Source organism: Anguilla rostrata, chromosome 9 (genome assembly GCF_018555375.3).
Source record: "Anguilla rostrata isolate EN2019 chromosome 9, ASM1855537v3, whole genome shotgun sequence".
Taxonomy (NCBI): Eukaryota; Metazoa; Chordata; class Actinopteri; order Anguilliformes; family Anguillidae; genus Anguilla; species Anguilla rostrata.
In genome coordinates, this window is record NC_057941.1 from 34,976,881 (window position 1) to 35,003,990 (window position 27,110).

The 27,110-nt window shown below is 46.4% G+C and overlaps 1 pseudogene; it reads right to left on the reverse strand.

Moving 5' to 3' along the window:
* Positions 1-25,980, reverse strand: LOC135263663 (C-terminal-binding protein 2-like; annotated as a pseudogene).
* Positions 25,981-27,110: the final 1,130 nt, after the last annotated feature.

The window sequence follows — 27,110 nt, forward strand, 5'->3', positions numbered from 1 at the left end:
TTTCCTCATAAGATTTTATTAAAATACTTTATAGCGGAAGATACCATCACAAACAAGATTGATTCTAATAAAAAAAAGTAAACGACAAAAACAATAAAACAGAACAAAAGAAAAGAAAACAAACCTTTAAAGCGCCTAATTACACGGGAAACAGGTTTTCTTTTCCAAATGTTTGCAGTGTGGTGTTAAAAATAAAAATAAAAATAAAAAGGGGGGGGGGGGGGATGGGGTGTAGAGGGGAAAATCACGCCACATTTAAATGTTGAAAAAATACATTTCCGGATTTCCAACTTCACATAAATCAAGCCATAAATCTGAATCAATACTACCTGGTTCATCAGTCCCACTACTGTTAAGATGTCAGTGCCACATATATTATTAAACAAGGAAAAAATGAGAAACCCTAGTATGCACACACAAGAGACTACAGTGGAGAGAAGATACTAATCTACCAATACCCACCTAGAGGGGATTCAAACAATCTGCTGGACAGTCAACACAATGGTCTTTTAAAAAGTCTGGACATTTAAAAAAAAAAACGTCACTTTCACCTTCATTTACAAAGAGGAAGGTCTACTAAGAACTCATTTCTTTACAGAGAGGACCGGGGGAAATGTGAGTAGGAGATTGAAGGGATTGCATAGCCCATAAACTAACCGTCGGGATATTTTTTTTAATTGGCCGGACTGGGAATTTAGGGAACCAGAAAAAGCACGCGCAGGTTCACCCGTTCTCTTTTGCTAAGTGCAGGGGAACATGCGCAGACAGCGTCGGAGTCGGTATTAAACGCAGACCGATCCGCGGCCGGGAGCTCCGGCTCGCGCGGTTTCTGCACCGCTGCTGTCAGGCACGGACACGCGCGAGTCGCCCGCTACGCTGCTGAAACACAGGGCGATGACGCGCATGGCCCGAGACGCAATATTCCATCACCAGGCAGCACTCGCGAGTTGTGGCGAGTTGCCGTTTCCTGTTCCCCCCTCGGTCAGTTTGTATTTACATGTTCCGTTTCATAAGGTTCAAAGTCCTAAATAAAAATCAATGCAAACACAGATGCTACCGAAAGACAGTGAAATGATACAAAGAATAAAAAACAAGTTACAAACATGAGGGGCTGAAATGTCTTGTTACATGTTAAACACCAAAAAAAAAAAAGCAAAAAAGAAAGAAATAAGACCTATATATTCATACACATAACTATTCACAAGACACCGCACCAATTTCATCATAATGCAATATTACAAAAGACCAGTAATACACCGATATACTGGTGTCTGAAATTGGGGGGGGGGGGGGGTTTCAGAAACGAGGCAAAATGTGACACGGACAGCTCAACAGGAAAAACAGTCCAGAAACAAAAAAATGCACACGTACAGTAAAGGACACAACTACACAGAATTTTGTGAAACCCCACATATTGACTACAAGTAGACTGAACAGGAGGTGGCAAACGAGGAGACAAAAATCAAACGTGGGGAAGATGGGTGGTCCACCGTTCTGTCAACACTCCCGATGTTTCTAAAGCATTTCCATATTCAATTACATACAAAAGCCTTAATTGGTACAACCTTATATCACACGCATAAAAATAGATAAAACAAGATCAAAAAGTACTTTGATCTCATTGCACCTAGCTGACCCAGACACGTTTTTTCTCATCGTTTATTTAAATGTGTGCTAATAGGACACGACCTCCTTCAACGCCGCCACCTTGGCAGAAAAAAAGAACGCATCTTTAGTGTCCACTTTATAAAAGCTGATTGAAGTTTCACTTGCCGATTTATTTTACCAGAATCAGACACGGTGCCCTCAAGTAAAAAAAGAAACCGGAGACTGAGGTGGGAAAATTAATGCTACAGAAAAAAAGTTAGGGAACGAGAGGTGCTTTCCTCCCCCACTCACTCCCTCCCTCCCACCGGTAGGTGGCACTGTCCTCTATCCTCTAACATGCAAAATGCCACCCGCCCACAAAAACAAGCAATGGGACCACCCTGTTGATACAAAATAGACCACAATCAGGACACTACCACAGAGAAACAGGGGAGAACATTTTTTTTTGTCTTTTTTTGCTTTTGTTTTAAATCAGGTGAAATTTTAATGACAAAAAGATCAAATGACAAAAATAGAGAGGTGGGGAAAGGGGGAAAAAAAATCATTAGTTTAAAGCCTGAGACTCGATCACCGGTGAAATCACCCAAGGATGTTGTATTTAAAAAGAGTAAGCTGTAGTCTTTTTTTTTTTTTCTTAAACAGGGATGGTTACCAGCACTATTGTCACCAGTTTGATCATCATCTTTCCTTGTAAAGAACTCTGAAGTATCTAAAAAACTGTACATAGAGGAAAAAAGTTCCGCGTACATTCAATATCTGTTAATGAGGTACTAGAAAGGAATTCCTTTGTTGCAGGACAGCATTCACAGTAGAGTCGTAGAGAGTTCCCAGAATCTGTTCCCCTTTGGTAAAAATGGAAAAACAAAAAATAAAAAGAAGATGATGGTGCACTTCAAGTCGGGGGGGTGGGGGGAGGGGGGTTCCCAGGATTGGACCACGTGCTGCTCAGACGGCTTAGCCGGCGTCACCTGTGCAGCTGGCTGCCCGAAGCGCTCGCTAGCTCCAGAACTCGCGTGCGTTGCCAGGGCGACATCGCAGAGTTCCGCCGGGTCACAGGGTCGGACGTGGCTTTAAGGACATGGGGGGGGAAGGGGGGAGGTGGCGAGGGAAAGAGAAAGAGAGAGAGAAGATGGAAAGAGAGGGAGAGAGCAAGTGTGTGTGTATCTGAAGAGAAGTAAACCCTAATCTTTGGAAGGTGGCTATGTTGACGGACGGTGCCGCGTGTCCCTGCTGTAGCCTCAGAGGCTGCTGTGTGAGCAGGCACCATAGAGACCTGCCTTGCTCTACATGTCAGAGCTGTGCTGCCATTCGCAGGCTGAAAATAAATGAGGGGCGCCACCTGCTGGCCTCAACCACACATCCCATCCCATCCCATCCCTGGTGAAGCCACTCTTCTCCAGCACATGTCAGTTAGCTGCCAGTGCAGCGAAACGCAGCGGAGGAACAGACCTGGGACCGTGCCTGACTGAGCCGGTGTGGGGGGGTCAGAAGACGGGACCGTGTAGAACAGTCCCCGTTTGGCCTGTGGTGCTCCTCGAGGAAACAAATCGAGTGGGCGGGGCGTCCACTCAGTCAGACAGAGAGAGAGAAATGAGAGGGGTAGAAGTGTACACAGCTGCAGGAAGCTAACAGGTGGTGGTGCACAGGTTCACCTCACCATTCTTACACATCGTTAGAAATGATCTTTAATTCCAACTCCCTGGCAAGAAATTACAAAAGCTCTAAACTTATGTAGTGCCACGCATCCAATCGGATTATCATTTTATTTTTGCCTTTTTCTGCATCAGGTTTTGAATGGGGGGGGGGAGAAAATATTCTGCCACGTGCCTAATCTTGCCCAGTCCTATCAGTAGTTCCAAATGCACTGCTGAGAAAACTACACTGAGTTCATAAAGAGACGAGTCTCACATCAGGTAGACAGAAAGGAACGCCTTGAGACAGATAGAAAGACGAAGGCGAAACTGGAAACAGCCGGATCCTTGAGAGGACGGTTATTGCTTACGACACGGAGAGAAAAAGAAAAGGGAATGAAAAAGGGAGTGTGACAGAGAGAGAGAGAGACAGAGAGTGAAAGAGAGGAACGATGGAAGGAGAGACATCTGACTGGTCCCTCCTGAGATGTGTCCTGTTTGGTTCTGTGGGACTGGAACAGAATTGGACGAGATCGGACCAGGACGCCAGAGTCAATCTGCTCGTGAAAAAGTTGGAGGGTGTTTCCGCGGGTGACGGAATGTGGAGGTGCTATTGGATGTTTGTTTTTTTTTTTAAAGTGGGGAAGGGGGGGTGTTATTGGTCAGCTGGGATGTCCCGGTCTGTCTCCGCCTTCGAGGGTTGGCCCGGCGATGGGGTGTGAGGGGGGCGGGACACCGGGGCGATGCCGTGAGCCATCGGCAGGGACCCCGAAACGATCCCTTCCACTGCTGCCCCAGCTCCAGACAGCCCACCCGCTGTGACGCCAACAAGACCTGCAGAGAACCTGGAGAGGGAGGGAGGGAGGGAAGGAGAGGGAGAGGGAGAGAGAGAGGGAGAGAGGGAGAGGGAAAGAAAAGAAAGAGAGGGAGAGAGAGAGAGAAAAAGAGAGCGAGAGGGAGAGAAGAGAGAGGGAGAGAAAAGAGAGGTCATTGAGGGTTTAGGGGTGGAGAATTCCAATAAGGGGGTTGGAGAGTAGATGGCCAATGAGGGATTAAGGGACGAGTTGGGCAGTGTGGGTTGTAGAGGAGGAGTTGGGCAGTGGGGTGTAGGGGGAGGAGTGGGGAGGTGAGGGTGTAGAGGAGGAGTTGGGCAGTGGGGTGTAGGGGGAGGAGTGGGGAGGTGAGGGTGAAGAGGAGGAGTTGGGCAGTGGGGTGTAGGGGGAGGAGTGTGGGAGGTGAGGGTGAAGAGGAGGAGTTGGGCAGTGGGGTGTAGGGGGAGGAGTGTGGAGGTGAGGGTGAAGAGGAGGAGTTGGGCAGTGGGGTGTAGGGGGAGGAGTGGGGAGGTGAGGGTGTAGAGGAGGAGTTGGCAGTGGGGTGTGAGGGGGTGGGAGTGAGGTGAGAGGAGTGGGCAGTGGGGTTAGGGGGAGGAGTGGGAGGTGAGGGTGTAGAGGAGGAGTTGGGCAGTGTGGGTGTAGAGGGGAGGAGTGGGAGTGTGAGGGTGAAGAGGAGGTTGGGCAGTGGGGTGTAGGGGGAGGAGAGGGTGTGAGAGGAGGGAGTTGGGCAGTGTGGGTGTGTAGGGGAGTGGCAGTGGGGTAGGGTGAGGAGGGTGTAGAGGAGGAGTTGGGCAGTGGGGTGTAGGGGGAGGAGTGGGGAGGTGAGGGTGTAGAGGAGGAGTTGGGCAGTGTGGGTGCAGAGGAGGACTAGCACAGCTCAGATCTCCTCTCTGCTCTCACCTGTAAGCGGTAGCTCCGTTCAGCTCGCTGTGGACGGAGGACGGGTCCATGCCCGGCCACTGAGGCGTGGCCAGCAGGTACTCCTTGTTGACGCAGTTCTTCAGGCTGTCAGGGATGCGTCCTGAGGGGGCGTGTCCAGTAATGTCAATCATTTACACGTGCTGCTCCCTTCCCCTGTGGCCCTCCCCCTAGGCTATGGTAACATCTCTATGCCCCACCCTCTTAGTAAAGGTAATATGCCTATGCCCCTCCCCGTTGGGTAAGCTAATATATCTAAGCCCCTCCTCCCCCAATGCTAAGGTAATACCTCTATGCTGCTCCCCCTCGGTTAAGGTAACGTCTCTATGCCCCACCTCCTCGATTAAGGAGGCGGGGCACAGAGACGTTACTCTATGCTCCGCCCCCTGGGTACCTGTAATGGCTCGGCGGACCTCCCTGGCCGCCTCCTCTCGGGCCTCCACAGATGCCTGCTCGCTGTACCAGGCCGAGTGCGGCGTGCAGATGAGGTTAGGAGCGTCCTTCAGCACACCCTGGGAGAAGCTGAGGAACACACACACGCAGCGCACGCACGGACATACACACACGCATGCAGACAGACACGCACACACACAGACACAGACACACACAGTGAACAAAACAGTTTGTTTATAGGAAGTTGGTGTAAAAGGTGTGTGCATGTGTGTTTACGTGTGTTTTTTTGTGTGTGTGATTGTGTGTGTGTGTGCATGTGCGCAGGTGTGTTTACACACACAGGCGAGTGCTTAAGGGAGCTGAGGTCACTGCTCTAATCTGTCCCTTCTCTTTTCTCTGGAAAAGGCTCCGACTCTCTCTGGACGCTGTGTGTAGATCTCAAACCCCTCCAGAGCTTAAATAACCTCATTTAAAGGCCATGGAATGCTAAATCATGAATGTAGCTCCAGAACATCATTCTGCAGTTGATATTTCCTCCCATAACAAGCGCGTCTCAGCCAGCTCATTTTAAATGCACGAGCAGGGCTGTTAAGACCAGCTCCACCGGGGCCCATCCAGGACCAGTAACACCCAATGTTTTATTCATACTCAACACAGCGGACTGCAAGCGTGTACGTCCTCAAACGCTCAACATTAAATATTCAGAGGGCCATGCTATCGCGGACACAAAACTCAGAAGAGATGTCTCCCGGCTAAAATCCACATCTGTAGAACAGAACCGACAAATGGAGATAATTTCTCCACCAAACAAGGGGAAAAGAAAACTGACTTTACAACTAATTTAATGAAAAATAAGGGGGGGGGAATCTATGTTCCAGGGTGGCTGGTCAGTACACACTAAAAATCAGAGAAGAGATGCCAACCTTATTGGACAATAAAGTGGAGTGGGAGGAGTCTAGATCAAGGCTTCCCAACCCTGTTCCCGGAGATCTACCATCCTGTAGTTATTCACTCAAACCCTAACAAACCATTCAACAGCTGGAGATCTCGCTGAGCTGCTAATCAGCAGAGTCAGGTGTGCCAGATTAGGGTTGCATTAAAAACCTACAGGATGGTAGATCTCCAGGAGCAGGGCTGGACAGCCCTGGTCTAGACGTATAGTTTGCCATCACAGGGAAACTCCAGCCAAATATTATTTAATAACCTTAAAATAATGTACGTTTCGTATATAATGGCACACATGATAACTGCCACACGATACAAGAAAAAAATGTACAGAACACAGATAGTCAAATGACCCCCATTGTAAAGAATGGATTCAGAATGGATTCAGAGGTGGTTACAGTTCAGAGGAAGTAAAATAAGTCTCCAAACCTTCAGTTATGTCTTAAATCTTGTGACTGTGACCTTAGAAATATAGAGAAACAACAGATATGTCACTGTTACATAGTGCTGTTCCAGTTCACTCATCCATGGACAGAATTCATAGTTACATTTCAGCCATTTTTGTCAAGAGAGTTAGCGGAACGCTACTGTTCTTTGTGTGTGACTCGCACTGGCATTGGCGATTATCAGTATAATAAAAAAGCCACAGCAAAACTACGGCGGCAGACATCTTGGACTTGAGGAACACAAGCAAACATGTGAAGGGAGAGGAGATGAACAGAGGGAATGAAGGAGAGGAAGGAGAGAGGGAGTGAAACGGAGGAAGAGAGGGGGAAGGCGTGGGCTCACCTGAAGGGCTCCGCCTCGTGGACGTCCAGGGCGGCCCCCCGTATCCGGCCCTCCTTCAGGGCCTGTGCCAGGGCCTTCTCATCCACCAGCCCTCCCCGAGCCGTGTTCACCAGGAACGCCCCCTGACGCATCTGCACACAGCACAGTCATACGGTCACGCTTCAACAGCACAGTCATACGGTCACGCTTCAACAGCACAGTCATACGGTCACATGCTTCAACAGCACAGTCATACGGTCACGCTTCAACAGCACAGTCATACGGTCACGCTTCAACAGCACAGTCATACGGTCACGCTTCAACAGCACAGTCATACGGTCACATGCTTCAACAGCACAGTCATACGGTCACGCTTCAACAGCACAGTCATACGGTCACGCTTCAACAGCACAGTCATACGGTCACGCTTCAACAGCACAGTCATACGGTCACATGCTTCAACAGCAGTTATACGTTTCAATCAAGTACACACAGGCACACACACATGTACACTTCAACAGCACAGTCACTCACATGTCAACACAGTTCTCAACAACACACAGGCACACACACAGACACTCACACACACACACAGGACAAAACACACAACCACAGGCACAGAACACACACACACACCAACACACACAGCCACACAGACACACACACACGCACACCACACGCGCACACACGCACACACACCTGCTGATGCGGATCGTGATGACGGTGTGGTGAATGTCGTGTAGGTGCAGTGGTGGCGCGTCAGTGCATGGGAGGTGGCGGCATGCAGGGTGGGCATGCGCTGCAGCCCCAGGGACCGCTCCACGCCGTCCGGCAGGTACGGGTCGTAGAAGATCACGCTGAAGCCGAACACCTTGGCCCGCAGCGCCACCGCCTGGCCCGTCCGGCCTGGGAGGGGGGGTCGTTTCCAAATCAATACCCTGCCACGCTCTTCCACACCCTGATAACAGCTAGTCACACTTATTCCTTCTCTCTGTGTGCAATATTAATGTGTTTGTCATGCTAATAATTCTGATTAAAACTGAAGAGAGAGAAACAGAGGTAAAAGGAGAGAGCAAGTGAAATAGAGAAAGCGTGAGAGGTAGCCATAGAGAGCAAGTGAACGAGTGAGAGAGAGTGTGAGACAAATGCAGATAGAGAGAGAAAGACTGTGAGAGACAGAGGTAGACAGAGAGAGCAAGCAAGAGAGAGAGAAAGGCGGTTTGAGAGATCAGAGAAAGAGAAAGAGAAAGACAGAGAGAGAGGCAGTCGGAGAAAGAGAAAGAGAAAGACAGAGAAAGAGGCAGTCAGAGAGAGAAAGAGAGCGACAGACGCGTTCGGCGTTTGGGGGCGTGGCCTCTCACCCAGGCCGATGATGCCGAGCGTCTCCCCGCGGATGCGGGCGGCGCCCCCGGCGACCTCGCGGATCTGCTCCACGCTGGAGGCGCGCGTGCCCTCGCGCAGCGCCTGGTGCATCCAGGTGACCCGGCGGTACAGGTTCAGGATGAGGCACAGCGCCGTGTCCGCCGTCTCCTCCACAGAGGACGCCGGGACGTTGCACACCGCGATGCCTGCAGGGGCGGGAGGAGGGGGGTTAGGGCTCATCAGAGACATAACAGACAGAGAGGGGGGGAGAGAGAGAATCAGGGACAGAGAGAGATGGAAGAGGGGATCAGGGATGGAGGGAAAGCGAGGAGGGAAAGGGAGAGAGGGGTGGGGGAATTGAATTGAAAAGGGGATTGATAGAGAGATGGGGAGAGGGAGAGGGGGAGCAACTGAATTGAAAATTGAGAGAGGGATAAGGACAGATGGAGAGAGGGAGGTGGGGGGGAGGAATTTAATTGAAAATTGAAAGAGGGATGAGGAGAGATGGAGAGAGGGAGGCACTCGCCTAGTTCAGCTGCGGCCTTGATGTCCACGTTGTCGTACCCGCTGCCGATTCGCACGATGATGCGCAGCCCCTTGAACTTGTCCAGGTCGTCCCGCGAGAGCGTGATGGTGTGGTACATGAGCGCCCCCACCGCCTCGTTCAGCACCTGCGGGGGGCATGAGACTCGCCATCGCAACAGAACACCCGTACATCTCTGCGTTTACCAAGTCTCTCACTCTCTCTCCGGGGGAGAGCACCTTACTGTAGGTGACAGAGCACCAATCACAGAGAACCACAGTTATACAGAGAGGATGAGGCTGACAAACAACTGGCTAGGACAAGGAGCAGACAGCAGACATAGGGAATGGGCACATAGAGAAGAACAGAGTGAGACAGGGGAGGGGAGATGGACTGAAAAACAAACGCGGAACAGACCGTAACGACTGCTGGGATAATTGAAAACGGGGCACACAGGAAGCGGGGAACACAGGAAGCGGAGCACACAGGAAGCGGGGAAAACAGGAAGTGAGGTACACAGGAAGCGGGAAACACAGGAAGCGGGAAACACAGGAAGCGGGAAACACAGGAAGCGGGGCACACAGGAAGCGGGGAACACAGGAAGCGGGGAACACAGGAAGCGGGGAACACAGGAAGCGGGGAACACAGGAAGCGGGGAACACAGGAAGTGGGGCACACAGGAAGCGGGGAACACAGGAAGCGGGGCACACAGGAATCGAGACTGAGAAACCTCCAGTATAGAAAAACCAATGGGAAGATAATGAGGAAGAGAGATGGGAGTGGAGACGAATGGCGCTCTCCACCACCGTGCCCTGCCATGCCGGAACCCGTGCTCCCGCTTTGTTTAGCTTTCTCCATTGCCACCTGACCCGTGCCGGGCCGCAAGTACCCGTGCCGATTTTAGCTACTGCTCTGGGGTAGGTCCAAAGGTACTATCCGTGCTGCAATTCGATACTGCAGATCGTCGATTGGTCAATGGAAATAGTCACGAATACGTCATCTCATGTTCAGTTTGTTCACCGGCAGCAACCGCCATTTTTAAATACCACAACAGCAAGAGAGAGAAACGTTAACTAGCAAATTCTACAGTCAATATCTGGGACTAAATATTGAATAAATATACAACCTTACCATTGGTTTTACGTGTAGAGATGTCCCTTTTGAGACTGAGTGGTCATATATTGTCTTGGACAATCCATTTATGAAATATACGTGCATTTGTGATGCCTGGGTACCTTCCAAAATAACTGAGTAATACCACACGTGTTGTTAACGGCATTGTCGCCCTTTTTAGTACAGTCTGGCTTGATTGACAATTCATTTATTCAGTAGGTGAGAGTATCGTCCCATCTCCATACAAGAAAACATACGAGAGTACAGAGTATAGAAATACATACAAGAGTTAATTATTACACATTTAGGACTCCGCTTTACTCCTCCCATGACTCCCCCTGCCTTCACGGGTCTGTTGTGTAATGGAGAAGCGCAACAGGCAACACGGCACGGGTAGGATGCGAATGCTTGCCACCCTGTACCGTGCCATGCTGGTCAATGGAGAAGTGCCAAAATAGAGACAGGAAGCAAGGGAGACAGATGGGGGGAAGGGAGGTAAGAAGGGAATATGGAGATGAGCAGTGAAAGGCAGGCGGTGGGCGCAAAGACAGATGGACGGACGGACAGACGGACGGTACCTTCTCGTGTATTTCCTGGGTGGACTGGGCGTCGCAGAACGCCACGGTCGCCACGTCCTTGAGGACGGGCATCTCCACGGTGCAGTCGCGCCCATCCAGCAGCGCCACCAGGGGGCGCGGGTGCAGCGGCCCGTTCAGAATGGGGGGGCGAATGCCTGGAGGAGGACGGGCGAGAGATGAGACTGAGGCGAAGCACCGCTCTTACACAGCACCCCCCCAATACCTCGGCTGCAGCCATCTCCACTGCCAAGCTGAAGCACTCAAACAATAAAGAGTGGTTTATATGGACGGCAAGATGTGGCACAAGCAGACACACCAGAAATACTTAATAGCGTCACCAATTGCAGATAGTTGAGTGCTAATAGCTCCCCCTTGTGGAGAATCCTTAGTCTACAAACTGTGACTGAGTGAGTGTAAGAGTAAGTGTAAGAGTGAGTGAGTGAGTGTAAGAGTAAGTGTAAGAGTGAGTGAGTGTACGAGTGAGTGAGTGAGTGTAACAGTAAGTGTAAGAGTGAGTGAGTGAGTGTACGAGCAAGAGTGAGTGAGTGAGCGAAAGAGTAAGTGTAAGAGTGAGTGAGTGAGTGTACGAGCAAGAGTGAGTGAGTGAGTGAAAGAGTAAGTGTAAGAGTGAGTGAGTGAAAGCCAGATCCATGAGCTGCTTCCCATCTAAAAACAGTGAATTTGTGTAGCTATTTCACAAAGGTCATGTCCAGGGACATATTACTATTTCTTAAACAAATCTTAAAGTACCCTTAGGCAATTCGATTCAAGGGCTTCAACTGATGGCCTGTGCCAGTGTTTAAAAGCAGAACCCATAAGTTCTCACACACCTCTGCCCTCCAGTCTAAGGTTACAATTACATTACTGGCAATCAGCAGACGCTCGTACCCAGAGCGCCTTACAGTGAGAAGACAAGTGTGAATAAATGAGCCAAGACAAGTCGGCTTCCAGTGACCCGCCTCACCTCCCGGTCTGTTAGTCCGTTACCCCTCAGGCCACCTGGAGGCCTTTCTGCAGCACAATCACCCAAGGCAAAACAGCCCAGGCAAACAAAACTCATCCTTATCGAGGAAAGAATGGCACTGCCGCAGTGCGTTTTACAGCGTTTACACACCACCCACAGTACAAACTAGTCAACAGGCATGGCACTTACTGGCCGCCAGCTGAGCGCCGGCGTCACATGATTAGCGATGGTCATTTGCGGACTCCAAGTAAATCCCGCTAAAGCGCTAGCCCCTGGCGCAGTGAGGCTGTGTAGTCTTCTTCGTATCATTATATTACATTACACGCACTTATCCAGTGCGACTTACACAACTTTTTGCATCCAACTTATATTGAATCCAGCTATACAGCTGGATACATACCGAAGCAATGCAGGTTAAGTGCCTTACTCAAGGGTACAACGACAGTGTCCAACTGGGGAATTGAACCAGCGACCTTTAGGTTACAAGACCAAACCCTTACCCATTATACTACACTGCTGCCCAATATCAGTGCTTACAGAGGCTGGGAGTCCCATGGGAGGACATGATTATGTTTTAGCTTTGTTGGGTTTGCATTTTTGCGTACATGTTGTGCGTGAACAAAACTCATGTCATTCCTAAAGACAGGGATAAGCTCTCGTGTCAGGGCCCCGGTAAGGGGGGGGTCCTGTGCGTAATGTCAGGCCCTTCGAGGGAATTTAATCCAGGACAGGAGGCCGGTGCACTAAAGGTTACTATGGCGCAAACTTGTGTCGTGTTTCAGTGATCTTCCCACCAGTCCAGTGAGACTGCAATAAATTTTTACTTTTACAACCCTCACGCGTTTGTTGTGTAGCGAGTTCCTACATCATCCTGACTTTGACTCCACAGAATGAAGTTACGGTTTCTAACGTGTGGCCCAGGGAGAAAATCATGACAGATCCCTGATCGAAGCAGCTATGGACCGTGTAGTCTTCGGAAACGTTAGCTGCACAGCCCAACATGGGGACAGGACAGCGATTGGACGTGCTTGGGAGAAAAGGGCGTTCATGTTTGTGCACTCCCAAATTGTTGGACGATTTTGAGGCAACGGGAGGGACAGAACAAACGCGACCAGGCATTCAAAACTCAGAGGGAAAGGCAAAACGGGCATAAAATTTTTTTTTTTTGTTGCAACATTACAATCACATTTGCTTCATTATGGTGCCTCTAAAACCACATTTTCAAAAAAAAAAAGAATCCACAAAAAGGATTCAGGCTACACCTCACTTGATAAGATGAGGTGGACAAACGCCATCAGATTTATATCTGAAGAACAGACAGCAGGCCGTACCAACTCCAAACTCAGGTCGATGGCAGGCGAGAGTGCCATCGAATGAAACGTCATCCTCCAAGCTGCTTCGTATCCGAATGCTATGCATTCAGAAGCACGACTGCACCATGCAAAAGAACCGCCCTCACTGTACTTCTACACCTGAACAAAGACTTTCACACCCTCCTCTAAACGGAGTCTGCTAAGCCAACTCCACATAACACACATGCTTTCAGTACATTCCTTTTAAAATCAGATTACAAAACTACTCCTGCAGTGGAGTTTCTTTTTGATACATCTGATAAACCCATCATAAAAAAGCTGTTTTATGCAACCTTTGACAGGACAGAATTTGGGTAACCTAATTAGACTAGCTCTCTTGGTCCAAGGTGCAACAACAATGCCACATTCTGAGAGATGCAATAAACTTTGAAAAAATATTTATTCTTTTTGCTGAAATTTTCACACCTTCCATTTTGGGTGAAATTACTGATTAACTCGGATGGAAATCACATTTTTTGGTTTGCATAATAATTTTACAAATTATCATCAAATTATCCTGCATCGATTTTTTGCAGGATTTTCTGATAAATATACTTGTTTCTGTCAGAAGTATAAAATTATAACTGATTTTATCAGTCACAAAATGTTAATCATACATCATGCACATTTTCAAATTGGCTTGTATTTTCTGTAAATCACAGTTGAAGCATTCTGATATTCCTAATGTATTCTCTCATGGTATATTGTTTGTCTCATCTCTAGATTTGGCAATCTTACAATCATATTTATGGCATCTTCATTTTTCGTCAAGTCCTTTGCACAATGTAGAGCATTGTTTGCCCTCTCATAAATGCATAACTAAAATTCCTCAAGCCTGACAATTTATCCTGGCATTCAGCACAGGGCTCACCCAGCAAAGTGTGAAGTAGGCCTATTTGCAGATTCAACTTTAGCATGTGAGAAAATTAACAGCATCACTCATTATTTAAGATAATACTGCATTGTAGCAGCAAGCAACAACACCAGATGGTACCACTTCTCTACCCTCCGAGAAGGAAAACGGCTATGCTAACTTGCTAGCTGCTAATGCACTGACAGCTAGCTGAAACTGCCGGATTCCATGTCTCTCAACTTGAAGTTTCTGCTGCCATGGAAACCAGCATTCCATCAAGGTGATGCGCAAAAGCTGCAAGATTTCAGGCTGAGGGAGAGACTGCAATCGTTCTGTTCGCCAGAATCGGTGTTAAACAGTTATTTAATTTTTGCTTTAAGTTGTTGCTTCGGCAGGATAAACAGAATTGCATTTCATCGATCATGATTTAATGTTTTGGGTTAATTGAGACACACCCTCTACTTCCATCACTGGAATGCAACAACAGTTTAAAAAATCCCAGACATGTGACAGAAAGCAATATCTACCCTCATACTGAACAACACCCCGTTTGTGCAAGGACAGATTTAAAATCTAGACAACACACAGCAAAAAGGGTTGCAGAAAAAATTAGGGAAAAAATGAAATTTAGCAGATGTAGACTGCACGGAAATTGGTACTACAGAGACCTTTGGACTTTAGTATTTGCTTTTATCGATCGATTATACTCCTAACTATTAATTTCAGTGAGGTCTCGAAAATAAATGGGAGTGAACTGGGAACCGGCCAACCAGGAGGAAGAACGATGGCGCTAGCGGTCAGCAGGAATAGCTGATGTTGCTCGTATTTACGCTATGTACATATAATGGCGTAAGCGCCACAAATTTAGTTATACCAAAATGAAATTTCCCTTTAAGCAACAGAACTGCTTTTAAAGAGAATAGAGACCGACATCATCAGCCCTTCCACCCAAATCACTGGTCCATGAGCCCAAAAAGCAGAGTAGGCAGTGTGCGCTGGGGGGGTGGGGTTTGGTGGGGGGGGGGGTGTTTTCAGTCACCATGACCCACATTCCCTCCATCTGGAAGCAAAGACCCCTGCCCTCTGACAACAATACACAGTCTGGACCCCCATCTAGTATAAAGCACATATCAACGGGCGTGGATTCTTCTTCTTTTCTTTTTAATGGGCCATTCAAATTTTTTTTTGCCCCCAGAAAAAAATTAAAATAAATAAAAATTGATAGCACACACTCTGCATTACGCCCTTTCATTAGACAGTCTAATACGAATGCCCAAATAAATGCATGCTGACACCAGGCCAGGATTTAGGTCAAAAAGAATAGAATAGAAAGCAGAGGGTACCAAACAGAGTCACTCCCAGAACTATATATAGACACCAATGGTGGGAAAGACAAAAGACTGATGCACAGAATTAATCAGGGTTAAAGGTCATCCAATAAGAGCGCGCGAGTGGGTGAGTGTGTGTACAAGCGAGAACGCTACCATATTCATTAATGAGCCATTAAGCCAGTGAATGTTAGCGCTTAAGCGTCCGTACCCCGCTAACAAACGGCGGGGCAATAAACCCACTTTCCCCGCTGGGGTCTAGACCGCTTAACCTTTCAATCGAACAATAACTGCTTGAGCCGCGCAAATCGCTTCAGAAACACCGTTCACATCACCTCTCTACATGGTTCTTTTCCTCCCTCTACTGACCACATACATTCCACACACAGACACACACACGCATACACACGCGCCAAAACCGCTCCATACCGCTCAAAAATTAGTCCCACGGTATACATATGTCAGAGGGAGAAAGAGAGAGAGAGAGGGCGAGACTGTGCTCGTGTGCACATGTTCTGTGAACAGATCGTTCTGTCGCCGTGACATCGGTGCAGGCCTCCCTCGTCGGTACAGAGTGTAAAAAAACGGGATGGCGAAGTGCCAGGAGCCAACCTGCTCGTCAAACAAACCCTAGCTCCGCCCACATCCCTCTCCACACAACTCCATCTGCACAGGGAAATTCATCAGCGACACAAGCACTAAACTAAATCTACAGTCTGCTTACACTACACTAAATCACACCGTCTCCTTACACTAAACTAAACCTACACACAGTCTCCTTACACTACACTAAATCTACACACAGTCTCCTTACACTACACTAAATCTACACACCGTCTCCTTACACTAAACTAAACCTACACACAGTCTCCTTACACTACACTAAATCTACACACCGTCTCCTTACACTAAACTAAATCTACACACCGTCTCCTTACACTAAACTAAATCTACACACAGTCTCCTTACACTACACTAAATCTACACACCGTCTCCTTACACTAAACTAAATCTACAGTCTCCTTACAATAAACTGCACATGCAGGACTTCACACAAACATACTCTTTCTCTCTCACACACACACTTTCTCCACACTCAATGCACTGAATCTACATATCAGAACCATAAACAGTAGACATCAACACACCACCTCCACAGGCACGGCACCAAGCCGACCCAATCTCCACAATCAGCACACTCAGTACCCATATTGAAATGTGCATTTCAGCTACACACCATCACCCTGTGCAGGCCCAGTAAAAGAGCGACCCACACCAAAATAAACAGTACACGCCATCTGCGCACAGAAGAAACCTGACTGAAACACTCATGCAAAATAACACACCATTGTCACAACAAAACAAAATCTACAGAACATCTCTTTACAGCCATCTCTGTACTCAGAGCTAGGAGAGGACATACGGACAGATTTCCAGGAAGCATGGTATCTACAAAGGATATGACTATATGTGAGATTTCCACAGAGAGAGCAATGAACAGTTCTAGGGCACTAAATATCACACAACATTTGGATTTGCAGACTAAAACAACACTACTATCTTCACACTGAGGACAATAAAATAAAATAAAAATAACAAAACGACACAAAGAGGGGAAAAAATCAAGACTGAATGACTAAAGACTAACAAAGCTAAGGAGTGGACTATATAACATCACGACAAGGGCACAGATCTACACACTCGCTGCACACAGAGGTCACAAAACTGTGTGTAAACAGTGTGTTTTGGCCAAGAGCGTGTGGCAACAGCGTTTCCTCACTCCCCACGCAGGTGTTTCTGGGGGGGGGGGGGCGGTGTCACTGGCGGAGTGAAACACAGGCACAACGAGCGAGATCGCTTTCCCCTCCTCACCACGGCAACAACAGAAAGGCAGGTCGACTACAAATGCACGCGGAAAAACAGCGCATATTTAGGATTCTTTCCGCCCGAAGACGCCTCCTGCTCCGTCCTCCGATACATCTGTGGTGTCGCGCGATGCGGAATTCCGTCGTGCAAGGGCGCTGGACATCGCAATGCCCAAAGGACTTTGCCGTGAACCGCAAATTCAGCTCCTTCCGAACAGACGACCTTCCGTGAAGCAATAAATAAAATCTTTAATGGATTCAAAAGCGGCAAATAAGGCCAGAGAGCTCCAGCAGGCCCGTTAAGAAATCGGGAACAATGCGAGCTGCAACGCCTGACATTCCCTCCGTGGAAAATAAGGAAGGAAGTACTATCTAAAAACTCAATGGCACAAAAGCACTGCGCTAACAAAAAAACGGTCTTTCCCTTGCACTCTCTCTCCTCGGAGAGAAGGCAGCAGGAGAACAAAAAAAAACACGCGGTTTGAAAATAACAGAATAATGACGGTGTTGGGAGAGGATAGAGGGGACGGTGGCGGTTAATGTGCATAATAGCTCTCGGATGCCTGCGAGCCTATATGCACGCGTGTTTGTGCGCAAGGCCTACCGAATCCACAAGCATGCAGGGTGCACACAATACCATTCATTCAATACTCATTCATTCTCCGTGCCTCCTGCGCTGGGGGGTGGGGGGGGGGATAATGCGGCAGTACCCCTCCCTATCCCTTTCCCCCCTCTATCTCTCGCTCCCTCTCTCTCTCCCACCCCCCCTCCCTCTCTCTCTCTCTCACACACACACTCCCTCTCTCTCCCTCTCTCTCTCACAAACACACACAAATGAACACACACATACAAGCGCAGACAATGCCTAGAACAGCTTGCTTCAAGGACAAGCACACTTGGGGGAAAAAAAAGATAAATAAATAAATGAAAGCAGCATTCCCACCCGAAAGGCCAGTTCTACCACGCTCACTCCCAGTCCTCTTTTCCCTCCATCTTTACGGTCACCTTGTAAAACACACACACACACGCCTCTCACTCGCTTGTACTCTCTCTCACACACACACACACACAAACACAAAGCCAACATAGTATCCTAACCTTGCATACTGCTCCTGCCTGCCCGTCTTCCTCTGTTCTCCTCTTGACTTCGTTACTGTCAGACTGCCTCCTGCTTGTCATAATCTCAGCCACCCCCACCCCCCTCTCCCAATCAGAGGCAACCTCTATTCAGCACCAGCCAACCAAAAATAATCTCATTTGCATAAAGGGGTGGGCCAGCCTTAGAGAGCTGGAGGCAGTGTTCCTGTTTTTTTTTTTTTTTTTTTGAAAGCAATTTTTTTTTTCCCCAAAGCAAAATGCTTTGCTCCGGTAAATCTGCAGAATGCATCCGTTTTACACTTTTGATATTTTAAGTTCGAAAATAAGGTAGAAAATGGTGGCTCACAGCCATAAACCTCAAGTACAACCTGCCTGCATTCACGAAGAACCTTCTTCACCCCCAGTGAAAGTGATGATTCAGAGAAACCAAATTAGATCCCACTTGACTTGTATTATCCTGCATCAACCAGCTTACACACAAGGAATACAATATATTGCAATACTTGCAACAGACCATTCAACTAATCTTGGCTTACATATTTGCAATCAGCCTAGAGTGAATCTACCACTGCGTTAAGTCTGGTCTGTAACAGATATCTGCTTGTAGATTTCTTCTGCTTCTACTGTAAGTCCCGGTGAGCCCTGGTGTATTAAACACTTCTATTGTTACAGATGAACCCTTCTTGCTCTGCTGACAGAAATGAACATGAAAGGACCTGTTATTAAACATTATCAAACCAGGCAATGGGTCTGTCACTGATGCCCTTTGCCATGGCTGAAACTAAAATATAGTCTGCTCCATGAAAGCAGAGTCGCTGTATGCTTTGGCGGTCCAGGCGCTCAATTTCTGATAGTGCATGACAAGAGAAGCCAATGCTTGGAGGACAAAGCTCGCTTGATCCCCAACCTTAAGTTGGCTGGGTGCATTTCTCTTGTACGGCATGTAACAAACAACAGATCTTGCCTGTTTAATTAGGCTTTTATGAATGAATGAATTAACGATATGATATGCACATAATACACAATCCAGTTATCAGAATTAATTCATTTCAGCAGCACACAGACATGAGCAATCGATTCATGATCAATCCACCATGCCAAGTTCTCAAAATTCTGAGTCAATATCAAATAAACCATGGAAGCTCAGAGTCCTGCTGACTGCATGAGCTGCAAACTGCTCTACCCTTCTGCAAACTCTCAGTGACACCTCCCCCCTCTCTGCTTACCGGTTTCCAAGCCTCAAAACAGCACCCTGCCCCAGCGGCCAAACCCACCACACCCCCATCAACAGCGAACAGAGTGGAAGTGAGATAAGAGGGCCCCGCCCGTAACTCAAGGGTAGCAGGAGGATCAATACCCGTCTGCCACACCCACACCTAGGCACGCACACACAAACAAATGCACACATGCAGGAGCGCGCGCACACATGCGCACAAGGAGAAGCACACGCACATGCGTACGCGCGCACACACACACACACACACACACACTCATACACATACAAACATGAGTACACACGTACACACACAAACACACACACACTCACTCACACATACACACACACACCCTCACTCACTCACTCACACGTGCACACGCACACACACACACACACACACGCACACACACACTCATACACATACAAACATGCGTACACGCTCGCTCGCTCGCTCGCTCACTCACTCACTCACACGTGCGCGCACACACACACACACACACACACACACACACACACACACACACACTTCTTTGCTCACAAACTTCAATAAACAATGCACCAGATGCACAAGGACAGACAAAGCAGCCAGAACAATGGTAACCCGGACGGAAAGTTGACTGAGACGGACAGAAATATGACCGTGTGCGGAAGCTGCTTCAGTACTCACAGGAACTCTGACCCACTTCTGCTGCAAAGATGCTGAGCTGGAGGCTGAGCTTAAATACCTCACAGTCCAACAGCATTTTAAATAAGGGCCTTCACACACTGGTGAATTTACAGTGTCAAATAATGATACCTGTCTCATGTAATAAATAATTTCTCCCTCGACTGAGGGGGGTGGGGGGGGTACAACATTGACCAGCACTTTCCCTGAACCCCTTCAATGCTCTACAGAAGTCTACCTTCAATCCCATAAAATAAATACTCATTTCATTGGCCATGTTCAGTGGCCATCGCTAACAGCAATCATCCTTTAAAGGGGGGGGGGGGTTTCCTTACAACCTGGCGCTCATGCCATTTTTTGGTCTGGACCTGTGTTCACCAGGAGACTGTAGAACGCCCATTACTGTAGCAGCTCAGAACAGCAGCTCTTCAGCTTTCTCTGGTGCGGCTGCAATGCAAACGCTCGGCACGCGTTAAACATTAACCTCCAGTAACGACCGTGCTGCGTGCGTGAGCGGTAAGCAAGAGTGACTTCACCCTGGTCTGGGAGTGTTGAGTGTAAACAGCACCCTGTCACAGAGAAAGGACCTGTGTTTAATTCTGCCCGTTTTAAAAGAAGGTATAAAGGAACTTCCCAACATATGGCAACCAGACACAGAAGACGATATTATCCATCCATCCATTATCTATACCCGCTTATCCTGAGCAGGGTCGTGGTGGGTGCTGGAGCCTGCATGCATTGGACAAGAGGCAGGAATACACCCTGGACAGGCTGCCAATCTATCGCAGGGCACACACACCATTCACTCACACACTCACACCTATGGGCAATTTAGCGTCTCCAATCGGCCTACCTGCATGTCTTTGGACTGTGAGAGGAAACCGGAGTACCCAGAGGAAACCCACGTGGACACGGGGAGAACACCCACACAGAAAGGCCTCGAGCCGAGATTTGAACCTTCCTGCTGTGAGGCAACAGTGCTACCCACAGCACCACCGAGCCGCCACTGGACGATATTAATATTAGCTTATTTATTTATTACTTAAACACTGATCTCATTGCAGTGCCATGTATTGAGTTTATACATTCAATCTTTACGAAAGTGAGGATACAGATACCGGTCTCGTATCTGCAAAGTTTACAGATATTAGGTCTCATTCACTTTTCTTACATTAGTTTGTCATTTAAAAAAAAAAAAAGATTCTTACTTTTGTTCTTAAAAATGTTCCCATGAAAAAACAATATGAGATTCATTACATATGCGCAGACCTTTGTTTTTGTGCGTATTCCAGGTGCATGAGATGAATGCCGGCTGTTTGTAAATTTTATGTGCAATCCTGTTCATGTGATTTGCATAAGGAAACAGTCATGAACAAATAGAGATTAGAAAAAAATGAATGCCGAAATGTTCTTGGAAATGCTCTTACATGCAGTTTACAATCAAATGTGATCGTACACATTTTGTGAATGAGTCCCATTGATTTTCATTCATTTTCTTGTAAGCATCAGCATGCATGCATCCATGCCCACTAAGGAGATATCAATGAAAGTTCAAAATTAAGCCACAGGACATTCAACTTAAATGACCCACGGAAACAATATCATTTTCACAACTTTACTAGCAGGTGAAAAACAGAAAGCATCCAACTCTATCCTGCTGATGCAAAACCCATTAAAAACACCTCAACCACTAACATAAAATTAAGGAGGGATAACGGAGTTATAGTCCTACAAATTCCTGTTGAACAACAGCTCAGTGCATTAATCATACCCTAGGCGAACAAGATCCAGCATAGCTAAACACCTCATTATAACAAAACAAAAAAATGGGAGCATAGCTTACCACCTCACTATAACAAACAAAAACGATGGAAGCATAGTTGACCACCTTGCTATAACAAAAAAAAACAATGGGGCTACTGGCAAGGTATGCAAGACAGGTGGTGGTTTCCACAACGGGAACAATAGCTAACCTTCCAGCCAACGGTAATTTTACAATTCGAGCAAGCTATGCGTACCCAATTTCACTTCTCAGTTTTGTGGAGATTCGTGCACCAATCAGAATGGCCACACATGAAAATGGCAGCCTGTAAAAGCTTCATTCCAAGTGGAGGTCATTGCTGCATGACTGCACATAGTCAAACACCAAGAGGCTACATACAAGATCATTAATGGATAGCTAGGACTTCTGATAAGCCAGCGCTTTTTCCAGAATAGGCTAATTTAATCTAGCACAGTTCGTTCTTTGTGTCATTTTTGCGAAAAGGCAAAACACACTAAAAACACAATATTGTTTAAATTTTTAAAAATAATTTTTTAAAAACACTGCTACAAGGGGCCTCCCTCTCCTCCCTCCCTCACTGAAGGAATTACCCTCTCCTGGCGGCCATGTTGCTTTCAGCTGTCAATCATTGAGGGACAGACGAGAGAGCGAGATCAGTTTGGCAGGCATCCCTGGTCTGAAATTACTCACCTGGGTTTGGGGGAGCTTATACTGGTGAAACCCTACACTGGTGCATGAGCACAAGGTTCAAACAGTGCACCAGGGCGGCAGCAGACCACCACCACAGACCATCCTGTGGTGCACCAACCAATGAACACAATCCAAAAAAAACATAACAGCACCTTATAATATATTTAATTGACTGCAAGCTCAAATGTCCAATCAAGCGAGTTTTCAGTTCATTGCATTCAGAGCCAATAATCCAGCTTGCAGCGAGTACAATACAGACAGTTACAAACAATAACGAACGGAAGTGACTACAGTCCTGACATTTTGGTGTTTTAATTGCCAGCGTCAGACATCTTGGGGCTGATTCAAAACAAAACCAGCACACCCACATAATACCACACTGCCTACATTGGCAAGTCCCAACGTCTGTCAAAAATGGATTTGCATACAGCAATATGCATTTGTTTCAAAGCTTGCATCACCCATCACTAACACAACTGCAATGTTCTACTCCAAAATCAAACGCACCCTCACTTCCACAGGCAAGAGCCTCAGGTACATGTTGGTCTTAAATTTACAGGTAAAACATGCCATTATATTTAGCCATACTATTAACCATAACTATTAGGTCCAAATACAGCTGCATATACCCTTGTATGCAATTGAAAGAGTGATCAGGGCGGAAGATGAACTGCATCTGGTGTACAGATTTCCATGTGATATTAAATTTCCCAAATAAATGAATCTCAAGGAAAAATATAATACAGAACTTTACCATGCAACAAAATGTACTGACTGATCCATAGACATACAGCTATTTGGTATCTGTGTGGGAGATCCTTTGAAGAACATGCAAAGTGTGTGTGTGTTAGGGGTTAGCAGAACGTCACAATGTTGGTCTGTGTAGTTTTGGTACAATCCAAGTGAGAGCCATTTCTTTGGGCAGCAGTAGATAAGTTAATCCCAATAAGTTCTCCCCATCCGTGAGCACCGTGTTTGAATTTTGGTGTGACAGTAACAAGGTTCCACAGGCCTAGTTCTGTGAGCTACTGACCTTCACAGATGCGGTCCAATCGCTGTCTCTTGACTTTGTGCTTATCCATCAGGGCCATTGGCTGCCAATCCTCACCCAGGTCAACCCAATGCAGTCTTGGATAGGCAATCCACAAGACAAGACTTCACACCGTACAAAAAGGACGTAATCGCAGAACACCTAGCGCGGGCGGGGGGGGGGGGGGGGGGTTAAGGAGGGAGAGAGAGAGCACCATAAACACACTGAGGTCACAGCAGGTTGCAAAAAAAAATAGTGTATCATCAGGAAATTGGGCAATTTAGATTTTGAATTATAAACAGAATAAAGATGAAATGGGGGCAGTTTGGCTTTGTGATACTTTCTTCACAAAACAAGCTCATTTTCTTCAACCAAGATTACCAAAATGAAATCATACCTTTTGTTGCGGCTGGTCAGCAAGCTAGTTCTACTGTAATACTAGCACTGTGACCAACTTGCTCTACCACTAGTAAGCTACACTTCCTGGTCATGCACAACTGGATTCTCCTTAAAATATTCAGCAGTTACCAACAACCAAATCTGGAGAACTGGCAGCTGCAACTGCCTCACCTGTTTTTCACCTTTATACGAACAGACCAAGAGAGGAGAGGATAGCTTGGAAATACATTTTCACTTTGTGAAAAGCCACAAGTTACACCACCCCCAAAAGACTCACCTTCAGTGTCTGTTTATCACGGTATTTCAGTCCCTGTGTATCACTGTCTGTCCGTCAGAATTAGTCTCTTCCCATAATGCATCTGCTCGAGTTCTCTGTTGAGGAAAAATAAAAATGAAAAGACAAGTACTGAATCATTTAGAAAAACAAGACAAACAAGCATGACACCAGTGAAACATTTTCTGTACCATGTCAACACAGAGGCTATAAACTGACATAGGGCACCAACCACAGAGGCACTGCGAACAGGTTGCATTTACAGCAACAACGCCTAAAATTAAATTAAAACAAGCTATAGCTGGGAACTGCGCAGGTGATGAACACAAGATTTGATTCCTTAAAGTTACGGTCAATCTCTGATTGCTGAAAACATACATTTTAAAACTGTTCTGCCAAAAATTGCCCCTGTTCTAACGTAATTCCAGTTTGGCCTGTTGCAATTTGAATGTAACAGTGGACATTAATTCAATGACATTAATTATGTATAGGATGTATTGCCATTTCTGGCAATACTGTGGCTCTGCATAAGGTGTTGAAAATCATCACCCAAAAAAAAAAAACTTTTTATTATTAATGCAATGAATGACAATTAACGAGGGAGAGGGAGCTGCTAGCCCACCTGAGATCTCGCTTTTATTAAAATTCACTTCACTAAAGATTGCAGAATGGCTTCTCTATCTTGCTACATACTTAAGTTATACTGCAGATCTCAAAGGGAACTCCAGGGTGCAATGTGCCAAATCCAGCTGTTACAGAACTTTATTACATCTATTGCAATTCGAGTATTAATGTCACTCCAGCTAAGTAAGGAAACGTAAGCAATACAATAAACTGGCAGGCGCACACTACTCTCCCAAAACATGTAGTTCAAACCGCACAAAAACTTAAAATACAGTGGTTTCGAGGCAACTGTAACTAGCCAACTACCGATAACGTTACACCACTCATGTTAACACGATTAGCTAACGTTAGCCAACTTGGCTCTTCGTTAAAGATACTGAGGCTTCTTGCTAAATACGTACTTCTATAGCTCGGTTTTTATGATTTTTGAGGACACAACAGACAACTTATCAAGGGACCTCGTTTTGAAACTAGCTAATATGACGTCAACACTAGCCAACCAAAGCTAACGTTAGCTTGCTACCAAGTTAGCACTTCGAGTAGTTTCAACGTTTTAGATGTGAAATTGGCTAAAACGTTACTAGCTAGCTTAAACAATATTAGCAACACTGTTACGCAGATAACGATCAAGAACTTTTTTTGATAGTAGCTAGTCAGTTGGCTAAGATCACAAGGCAACACACGGGGTGAAATAATACGAAATAATTTTGCTAGTCTAGCCAATGTTACATATAAACGAAGTGTGAAATAAGTTATCACAGCTAGCCATGCCATTAGCTAGTTGGTTAGCCAGCTTGTTAGCTAAGCTAGCTAACAAGTAGCTAGCACCAGTGGCGCAAAAGAAAAGTAGAAATCACTTTCTAAAAAAAACTAATTTGTAGGCAAAATCGGTCCATAATCTCTTTCTCGTTTCGCGAATACGGCTTGAACTCCTTGCTTTAAATGCAGCGTGTTGGTTTTTTTATTTATTTAATTACCCAGTCAAATCTCTCCCGTCTTTTGCAGAATCAATGTGAGTGGGCTTGCAACCCTGTCCCCTTCTTCAGATCGCCATGAAAACTGCAAAAGAGGAGGTCAGGCCACACTGCAGACGACTAGTGCAGGTCAGGGAGAAGAGCAACTCAGAACACCGCCCATGCCGAAGATGGAGGGGCGCCTTCATGTCACACATGGAGGTATTGCATCCTGATTTTCTGTCAAGTTTACACGTATCTAGGTTTTTCATTGGCCCTCATTGTTACACGTCAATGTGAAACATGAATTCATGAACAAAATGGATTCAAATATTGCCTTAAGTTACTGTTTAATTGTGACGGTAACCCTAACAACACGACCCTTAGATATAAGACGTCTACAGCTAATTAGCGGCGTGAATACATACATTCGGATTATACTAAAAAACAATTAGGCAAACACTTATGATGTTGCCTAGCATGTAAACCATCTTGTAAGCTAGTTTGCTAGGTACTGTAGATGTGTTACATTTCAGAACAATTCAATTTATTGTGTAGTTTAGCAAAAAATCCACTAGAGGTCATCCATCACCGGAGGGACCTTTGTTCATCAATAAGTAAATCCCTAGAGGAAGTAGTTAGTGGTTGGGTGTCGTTTACCGTGGGAAAGAGAAATGCGCAAACTCAATTTATATGTGAATGCATACATTTGTATGCTGAAGATCACAGGTCCCCAACCGTGGGGTCTTCTGGGTTCATTGAAAATCATTAATTAATTCAAATCTAAGAAACCAAGCATGGTGAAAAAAACTGCAATTAACTTGTTAATTGACCATTTAAGTACCAAGTAAAAGAAAGAATCTGATCATGTGCCTCTCCAGGACCAGGGCTGGGGACTCTTGCTCTACACTCAGTATTACCTGATTTCCTTCACTGTAATTCCAGTTCGCTGTGTTGAGCCAGATGTATAAACTGCATTGCTCATTCGTGGCCTGAACAGAAAGGCCACCAGATTCTCCAAGTAAGCATAAAGGAGAAAACAAGACCAGGTTAAAACCTAGTATATGGCTGGAGTTAACACACATGATTCGGCCAACCATTGGTGTAACTTCATCACTCAGTCAGTCAGTCACAGACATTCGCGTTTGTAGGGCTGGCCTCGCTGTTGCGGTCCAGCCAAAAATAAAGACTCAAAATACCCACATTCTGAAAAACTCATCACAGAACAGTTTTTTCCTTGTAAAATAATCTCCAATAAACTTTTATTTGTACACAAACTGCATTAGAGGAAATTGTCATCTTGTAACACATACAATAATAATAATAATAATAATAATAATAATAA